The sequence below is a fragment of the Vanessa cardui genome, chromosome 18 (assembly GCF_905220365.1).
Source record: "Vanessa cardui chromosome 18, ilVanCard2.1, whole genome shotgun sequence".
NCBI lineage: Eukaryota > Metazoa > Arthropoda > Insecta > Lepidoptera > Nymphalidae > Vanessa > Vanessa cardui.
The window spans coordinates 11,424,655-11,434,764 of record NC_061140.1 but is presented as its reverse complement, the minus strand read 5'-3'; positions in this window follow the sequence as shown (position 1 = coordinate 11,434,764).

Genomic DNA, 10,110 nt, shown 5'->3' with positions numbered 1-10,110 from the left:
ATTACAGTGCGCGTGTGTGTAACCTGTTTTATTAGTTGGCTTTTTCGGTACAAAGAAATGTGCATCGATAAGTTAAATGGCGTTTTTTTTTTTCAAGTTTTTGTATAAGCTCGCGCCATTATTGGCGATGTATTAAGAAATACGAAGTAATGGGTCTTTTTTTTATTTTTTTATTATAATATAAAATAAACCTTATAAAAATGTAAATTATATTACCTTAATTGTTCAATAAATATGTCTTTATAAAGATATTTTTTTATATTCACTACGAAAAAAAATATTACGTCTTTTATAACAATCGTGTCACTTACTAGTCGTTTGCATTTTTCACATATATATGTATAGGGTCAATGCAGTGCATAAACTGCATGATGATACGGTGGGAAGCCTGCCTGACGCCAATTAACCTTGGGAATGATTTCGCTGGTGGGTTGGTTGCGGACATTTTGGGGACGAATAAATAAAACGAAATACCTTAAATATTACATTGAGCCTTTATTTGTTGCTCATCATTTTTTATTATAAAAATCCACGATAAATAAAATTATTTTGGACTCACTCATTTGCGCTTAAGATTAAGCTCAGCAAAAAAAAAAAAAACATTTTAAGAACATAACTGCATGCTCATTTTTTTACATCAATACGTGTAGACAACAGATAAACACGAACAGTTTTTATTAAAACAAAACTCGGGGATTTTAAAAATAAAATAAAAACATCGTGAAAATCGATCATAATAATATTTATTTACACACACATACACAACACACGCGCACACACATACACACAATAACCCACAAATCGGCAAGTAAAAATGTATGTACCTATATGTAAAAGTATAAGTATCTATGAGTAGGTGGTAAAGTGCTATACGCTTTCAATACCTTAGCTACGAATAGGCTAACAATACTATCTCGCTAAGCGGTTAATTTACTTATCTTGTACAATAAGACAGAACACAATTGACCATTATTGCAGTATTGTCTCGTTTAATATTTAATAATAACACGAGATTTATGCTTAATCTTAATATCCAAACTCTGTGAGAAATTATCGCTAAGGAGTCAATTAAAATGATATATAAGTACAATATCACTTGACAAAGGAACAAATCAACCAACCGTCTTCCTTCAATAATTTAGAAGCACCCAATTACATGAAAACTTATTTATACGGACACTTGGAGTTATGGTTGAGGGGTCAATGACACGCCGAAAATATTCGAACATAAGAATGGGAGACATCACTCATTGTCATCGGCTGAGGGGGAATGTACCATGGCTATTGGCTACATGAAAATTAATTCTGAATTTTATTGTCAATTAAAAATATTTCTGTATACGGGCCTCTTTGTTTGATACTGTTTGTTCTTAATCACACTTTATGCTTTTTTTCGTATTATATTAACTTTTCAAAATCATCATTCAACTATGGTCATGAAAAAAGTTGAATTTTAGTGTTGAATTAACTTTAAAGCAGAATAATTCGCTATTGAAAAATAACAAAACGTAAACGCAAATAGAAATAAGTTATAAAAAATCATTAAAAAAAACAACTTCAAAATTAGTAACAGAAACCTAAAAAATAAAAAAGTATATCTATGAAAGCCGATTTTAATGAAACTTACACTGTCCAGTAAGATGAAGTTTACCCAAATAAGATTAAAAACGATTATACTTTTTGTTTTCGAGAAATTTGTGGAGAAACATACAGATACGCACAAACGAAATTATGCACACGCGCTTGGAAGCCCAAACGGACCATCATACTCAAACATTTTTCAATTCTAACAATTTTAAATACATACATTTCCAACCGATAACCTCCTTTTTTTAGAAGTCGGTTAAAAATAATTTCATCTATGGTCTTAATAACTCATTTAAAGTTATAAAAACTATATATTATATTCATACATCCCAATAACAATGAACAATCTAACCAATTTTTTGTATCATAGACAATCTGTTTTTAGTACCTTGGGGTGGTTCTCTTGACGCTCCTCTCTTGACAGTTTTTGTTATAAGCATTCGTTCTAGTAATTACTACACAGCTATTTAAGCTGTCATCTCACTCCTGCGTGTTTCATCATATGCATTAAGTACGGTATGTAGATTTTTTTAAACATAAATCTTAACGATATGCTCACCTAATGCATCAATTGCTACTATATATAAAAAAAGGCAGGCTTATTGTGTTAAAGGCAAGTCGTAGTTGAAGTTGAGTTATTTAAAGTAATTTACATAATTGTTGCTAATTTTAAAATATGAAGTCGAATAGTAAATCGTATATTCTTTAAAATAAATAATTATACTTCTTGTGTGTATTATTAGAATAGAATGCAAATATTTTACGTTTATTCTTTATCATTGCATTAGCGAGGAATTAAGTAAATTACTGCATTTATAAGTGCCAGCGGGATTTTAGTTAATTACTATATCTCTCTCTTTCTGACTTAATTAATTTGGCACTCGGTGGAAGGAGACACACTATTCAACTAAATACCCTTAAATATTTAGGTAAAGCCGGTAATCTTAGCTATCGTTATTTAAGCTATATATTATATATTTCACAGAATAGGAATTGCTATTAGACGTAAACATTGTATTTGTATTTATTATTGGTATGTACTTTTAAGATAGATTTTAGTTCCGATAATGCTATTTGAATATATTTTTATAATGTTTAATAATTATCTTATAACAGTAATGTGAAAAGCAATTTATTTATTTGTGTTACTTATGAATATAACCCCTTCATATATTTTAACCAACTTAATTTCCTGGTGGCCTTAAATTTAATTTAGTATATGTAAAACAACGACTAAAATAGTTTAATAATATAGCAATATAGATAAAAATAAAATTCTAAATTTGAATTTTAAAGACCTCAAAGCTAACTGCTTAAGTATATATTAAAATAAATTGTACCATGATTTCTTTATTTCGTTTTATAAGAATTAAAATTAATTAACAGTACAAGTACATTAATTTATCTTAATTTTTAATATCTTTCTTCTTCAATCTACGTTATCCTCATTAATGGTATTCGAAATTAATCTTTATATCCGTTTGAAGTGAGTGCGTAATGCTGAAGCAATACCGCTAATATGGACATATTTTGCATAATAAAAAGTCTCATCGAGATTTATAGCCAATTGTCCACCAAACAATGTCAATTTTGACACTTCAATATGACTTCAATGTTGCCTGTTTTACATACAATCGCAAGCAAAACCATCAATCTCTAAATATTCTTATACCAACCGCATACAGTTAAGACTCTTAATAAATGAGTAATAAGATTGAAAATTATATGCATCTGTCAGAGACTTCGAATGTTAAAAAAACCGAATGGGACCTCTGCTTTTGGCGTATGTTGCTTATTGTTTTATTATTAAATTTATTCTTTTAAGAATTACGTGAATGTACTAAATAAGATATATTTGTATGTGCTATATATTCATGGAGCGGAAATGTATCTTTCATTTTTTAACAGATATTTTTTTAATTGGTTTATATTTTTGTTTGAAAATTCATCTGAGTATGTAGGCACCACCCACTGATAAACTTTTTTTTATGGATTGGGCAATGAGTGAGCCAGTGTACATAGGCATATGGGAAATATTGTAGATCTCACGGTTGTTTGCGCACAGGCGGTGTACGGATCTCTTTATATTATAAAACAAATTGCTCTTGCGGCGTCTGTTTGTTTGGTCACAATAAACTAAAAAAAACCGAACGGTTTTCACCAATGGACGGTGACGAGTGATTTATGGGAGTTGAGTCGAGTTTTATCGGAGTGGTTTACTTGTAAAATTCATTAAAGATATTTTGCAAATATACTAAAACATAATTATGATTGTAATGTTGAGGTTAAATCTTTAGAGCTTTAGATATGACTTACAATTATTTATTACGATAAAAACGTTTTTGGCAGGGCCTTATTCTATCTGTGTTCCGGGACGGGTAGGTTAGGTAATATATAATACAATAATTGATGATTGTATTATTCTATCTGTGAGCAATTTATATAACGGGTAGGTTAGGTAGTATATAAAATTGATGATTTTAACATTTAAAGAACATGCATTGAAATAAAGTGTCAGTGTAATTCTCTTTTAATAATAGTTTATTTAAGATTTAAGATATTATCTTTATATATAGATCCTCTATCCGTCCTGAAATTACAATCTTGATATAGATACAAACGTTCCAAAACCACCATTAGTATCTGTTGCGTAGAACCTAAAAAAAAACAAACAATACTTACCTTCTTTGACTATAAATCAGTCTAGAAAGACATCTAAAGGTGAGAACGCGTCGTAAAAAAATGGTCAACTGTTTGGCCACTAACACTAGTATAATAAAGTAGTATGACGTTTGGCGAGTGTCAAGCGTAGCTGTCACGCACACAAAGATAAAGTACGCACACAAATAATAAAGTTTGTTAGTTTATTTTAGCTCTTTTATACTTCGACACTATATCTAGATATATAAATAATCTGAGACTTATCTCTTCATAATTACAATATTACTATGATAACAAGGCATAGAAAAGATATCGCATAGATATTTAATTATTTCAAAACAATCAATAGATGTCTGTTTCTAAAATCGTTCGTTCTATAATTAAATTCCAACTGATTCTATTGTATACTATACTTTGTATACAGTAGATTAAATGTTGTTTTATGTAGATTACAAAGCACTTATTCATATAGAATTGTAATATGTACTTGCGATAATACGCGAGCGGTAGATGACCGGGTCGTTCAACTCGGCGACACCCGAACCAGCCGTTAATTTGGATTATAACTCATGTCAAATATCGTAAAAGTAACCTGGACATTTTGATTAATTACAACCTTTGCACAATTTAGGTATGTATAGTCCTCACAATTATATTATGAACGACGAATACTAAGAGCTTTGTAGAATTGAAAATTTGTGCAAATGAATATGTTAGGTAAGGTTAGATTTTTTTTAAAATTATGGTTTTTGTTGAAAATATAAAGTTTCGACTTCACCTGGGTAATATAAATTAAATTAAAATGCTATCGGAATGAGTGAAATAATTTTATTACCGCACACTATGCGTGTGTCAGTAGGTACAACTTTTATTTTGTGTCTTCAAGTTTTTGGGTCTCATTTTTAGTAATTATGATATTAGTCAAATTTATATTTTAAATAAAAATAGTAATGTTTTTAAAGTTTTTTTTTTCGTGTGTATGTTGATCTATCTCTTTTATATTGATCTGCTTATCTTTAATATCCACTCAACATATTTTATTTCATCCATAAACATAAATATCTATTTTTCGATTTGAAGTGTTAGTATTTTTAAAGGCTCAATAGACAAAACACCTTATATCCCAAAGTTGGCATCACTTTGACATTGTAACGAATGTGATTGTCCATCACGCAATTTTCTATCCACAAACGTTCATGCCATTTATAGCTTACCCATTTTTAGTGGTCCTAAAATGTAGGGAATTAAAGTTTCAGAAATTGAACTTTGTTTTACTAAAAATTGTAATACTTTACAGAGTTTGTTTTCGCACCTTTTCGTCGCTTTTATCTGTGCCGGCAGGCAAAAGATTATTTTACCAATGTCACTTGCGATGGGGAAGACACGATGAAGATTGAACGTCGAGATTACAGGCTTAATTTGGTTTTGAGGCACGAGGCGTAAGTTAGTGGATTCTTTGTAAACCTATCATCTAACAAAACACAAAAATATTTTATTATTACAATACCTTTTATGAAGAATCACAAAACTATTTACAGCATAATTTTATTACACTACATAATAAATAAAATTTTAACAAAAAGAAAAACCGACTTCAAACAAAACACTATTTTAAAACAAATGAATATGCACGAAAAAGTAATAAAAATAATTGCGTATTCAACATATTTTTTAGAGTCTTCCTAAGTTAAATGAAATGAAAAATATTAGACTACTTAAAAGTCGATTAACGATTATATCATGTAGTTATAGTTATTGGTATATTTGGAGCCGGTGTCAGCCGCGGTGCCCTTGCCCCAACAATCAAAAGAAAGAAGCGATACGAGCCCCTTGATTGATCCAGTATATTATTGTGTAAAAGGTAATTTGTAAAAAACATATTTGTTAAAGTATTCTCGTATTGTTTTTTTGATAGATATACTGTAGGGTTTTATTGGCTGACACCGACTCCAAATATAACAATAATTATAACTACATGATATAATCGTTAATCGACTTTTAAGTAGTCTAATATTTTTCATTTCATTTAACTTAGGAAGACTCTAAAAAATATGTTGAATACGCAATTATTTTTATTACTTTTTCGTGCATATTCATTTGTTTTAAAATAGTGTTTTGTTTGAAGTCGGTTTTTCTTTTTGTTAAAATTTTATTTATTTTTTGATTTTAAGTGAAGCTGATGTTGACTAATTTTTTTTTAATATGGATAGATTAAGCGTTCCGTTTATATGAGTCAGAAACTACTTCGAGGACAATTTCAAAGGAAACTTGCGAATAAAGCAAAAATAGACTTTCGAAAATGCGGATTTAATACGTCACGCGGCGTAAACTACAAGGATCCCTCAAAAGAGCTGTAATCGAACTCAGCAAAAAAACTTTGAAAAAGACCAACTATATTTCGTACATCATATGACATCACATCACATACACAAAATTTGATTAAAGATAGTAAGAAATTCTGCCCCATATCGCACCCTAACTGCGAGCCGTATAGGAGTTCCATCACTACATAGTATAAAACAAAGTCGCTTTCTCTGTCCCTATATCTTTAAATCTACGCAACGGATTTTGATGCGGTTTTTTTTAAAAGATAGTGTGATTCAAGGGGAAGGTTTGTGTATATAATACATGAACAATATAGTAAAGAAACACTGATAATTTTAGAAGTTTGCGATGTGATGTCGTATATAAACAAATTCTGTAGTATATTTAGTATCAGTATTGCACCCGTGCGAAGCCGGGGTGGGTAGCTAGTTGATTATAATATTCGACTATGATAATTACATAAACATAACCACATTACGGAAGGTGACTCAAATATCCAAATAACCTATAAATAAAAGATTCGACCGAGTATCGCTAACGTGCTCCTCAGAATTGTTCCGTTCCCTTCCGTTCCGTTACTTTGTCATGGATCCTGTGCTCAGAACCTTACCAAACTTTCACCAAATTACCCTAGAAGTATATATTTTATAATAAAAAAAGAATTTTCAAAATTGGTTAACGTGATTTTCAGTTATTCACCTATTTGTCGCGCATATACATAAGGCAAATTTAAGACTTATGTCGTTTTCACATGGATACCATCATCGGAAAAAAAAATAAAAAAAATGGAACCCCACGGGAAGCACTACCTTTCAAACAAAAAAAAAAATTATCAAAATCGGTCCACCCAGTAAAAAGTTATGAGGTAACAAACATAAAAAAACTCTCACAAAATCTTAAAACCCACGGCTAATATTTTTAATCTTTTATATAAAGCCTTGAGGGGATTTCAGGAATCATCAAAACTGTTTGCCGAGACTTGTTTGTGTGGTTCGCGTATCTTATCAGCGGTTATCAAGTACCTACTTGCAAACTTGCATCACGCTTTTAACGTAGGCACTTGGTGGTACTCGACCCGAGTTTCAAGTATTTAAAATTCCAACTACAATAATTATGGTTGAATTATGACAAGTCATTATTCTTGGTCTTGTTCAGGTATTTTCATTATATTATCCTTGTATTAGGAGTGAAGTTTTACCTTGTAAACATAAGTATGTAGTATTATATTTAGATACCTATTACTTTTAATTTTATAGATCATTGTCATGTACGTTAATTTTGTATATAAAAAGTTAACGATAATAATAATGTTATATAATCGGAGGTACCGGAATAACAGACTTCATGCATCACATAAATCATCATCTGATCTGTACCAAAATGGAAAGGAAAGTAATTTATTAAAATCAAAATCAGAACTGTAGAAGAATGTAATATGTTATAAATATCAAATGTTAAAGTAAAACGTGACAGTCCGTAATTACTCTGCACTTGGGCTAAGGCCTCCTATCTTCTTAAGATGGCCTGATCCTACCACACTTCTCGTAAGCTCAATTCATTATCAATCAATTGAAAAAATATAATTCAATGAACCAAGCTAGCCCACTGGCTAAAACATGTGGATCTTGTCTGAATATTGTGAGTTTAAGCACCTCTGAATTTGCATGTTTAGATTGTTTTTATATAATAATAAATCTCGTGCTCGACAGTGAAGATAATCTTGGCCTAATGGAAATCTGCCATATACGTATCCACTAAGTCAAATTGGAGAAGCGTTGGAATAAAGTCCAATCGGTCTTCTCAAAAGGAGACCAGGCCTAAGCGTAACAGTGGTACAGTCGCAAGATGTAAGTTTTGAACTTTTAAACGTAATATTTTTATTGATCGTTTTTAATAAACATTATTACCGTTACATGAGGCTTTTGAATATTAAGATGATCGCAAACATGGAGGCGGCATAATGGTATTGGATTTCCTTAACAGGAGATGATCACTGCGTGGGCGGACCGCAAGGAAACCTGCTCGTGTGCAGCTTTCTCCCCGCGTTTTAAGTCTTGCAAAAACTTCTGACGATAAAACATTATGATACCTATAATGGAAATGAAATGTTTACGAATCCTTTTTGCGAAGTGTAATTATATTTCCATTAGCACATTTCGAAAGTGTGTTAAAACGTTTTAAGCACATTTTTCTTTATTTAAATTAAACAATGAGACTTATATGGATATAATGTATGTTAATTTGAAAAGGCAATACTTTTGTTTAAAATGTGATAAAAACTCACCTTTATATAAGTAAGGTTGGGCTTTGTATAACCCCGCTTGGGTACAACCCAATTATGATATTCTACCACCAAGCAGAAACATTTAGTATTGATGTGTTCTGATTTAAATAGTGAGTGAGCCATTGTAACTACAGACAGACGAAACATAATAACTTAGTACTTAAGGTTGTCAATGTACCTGGTCATCATCAGGTGGCCTATTTTCTTGTCCACCAACCTATTTCGTATACCATGTTCTTAAAAAATAATAAATTACATTTGCAAATAATAAACAATACTCATGAAAAAGTATATTTTTAGGGATGTTTTAAAATATATATCGGAAATGTTTTAATGTAAAACAATAATCAATTTTAACATAATATGGAGTGAAAAGATAAGCTTATCGATAAGGATGACATTCTCCAGTTGAAGTATTACAAACAGACGACTATTGAATTTTATACTTTTGATAAAACATTAAATGTTGACTATTAATGTACATTTCTAGTACAAATTCCTATACAATATATTTGTAATATAAATATATATCCTGAAATATAATGGTTAGCTAAACCATGAAACTAAAAACTAAAATCGAATCTGCTTTAAATTTAATATCTCCAAAGCTATTCATTAAATTCGAAAAGGAGGAAATCCGTGATAATATTATATAAAATGCGATAAATATTCGTGCAATATCTAATATTTTTTTAAAACGCAAGCTCATTATTGTGCGCAGCGATAGCGATAATATTTCGTAACTCTGAAAGTCTGGAAAGTGTTTCCAGTGCAAATGTTAGGTTACCTAAGCTGATAATAATAACCTTTCGACGATAATTATTGTCATTACATACCATATAACAAAGTCGCTTTCTTTGTCCCTATATCCCTTAAATCTTTAAAACTGCGCAACGGATTTTGATGCGGTTTTTTTAACAGATAGAGTGATTCGAGAGGAAGGTTTTTGTATATATTATAGGACAATACAGTAAAGAAACACTGATCATTTTAGAAGTTTGTAATGTGATGTCATAAATAAACATATTCTGTAGTATATTTAGTATCAGCATTGCACCCGTGCGAAGCGTGCGAAAATTACTCGGTGGTAGAGCTTTGTGTAAGCCCGCCTGGGTAGATACCTCCCACTAATCAGATATTCTACCGCCAAACAATAGTACGCAGTATTGTTGTGTTCCGGTTTGAAGGGTGAGTGAGCCAGTGGCACGTTGACGATGTAAGAACTAGTTAATATTTCTTATTGCGTCATTTTC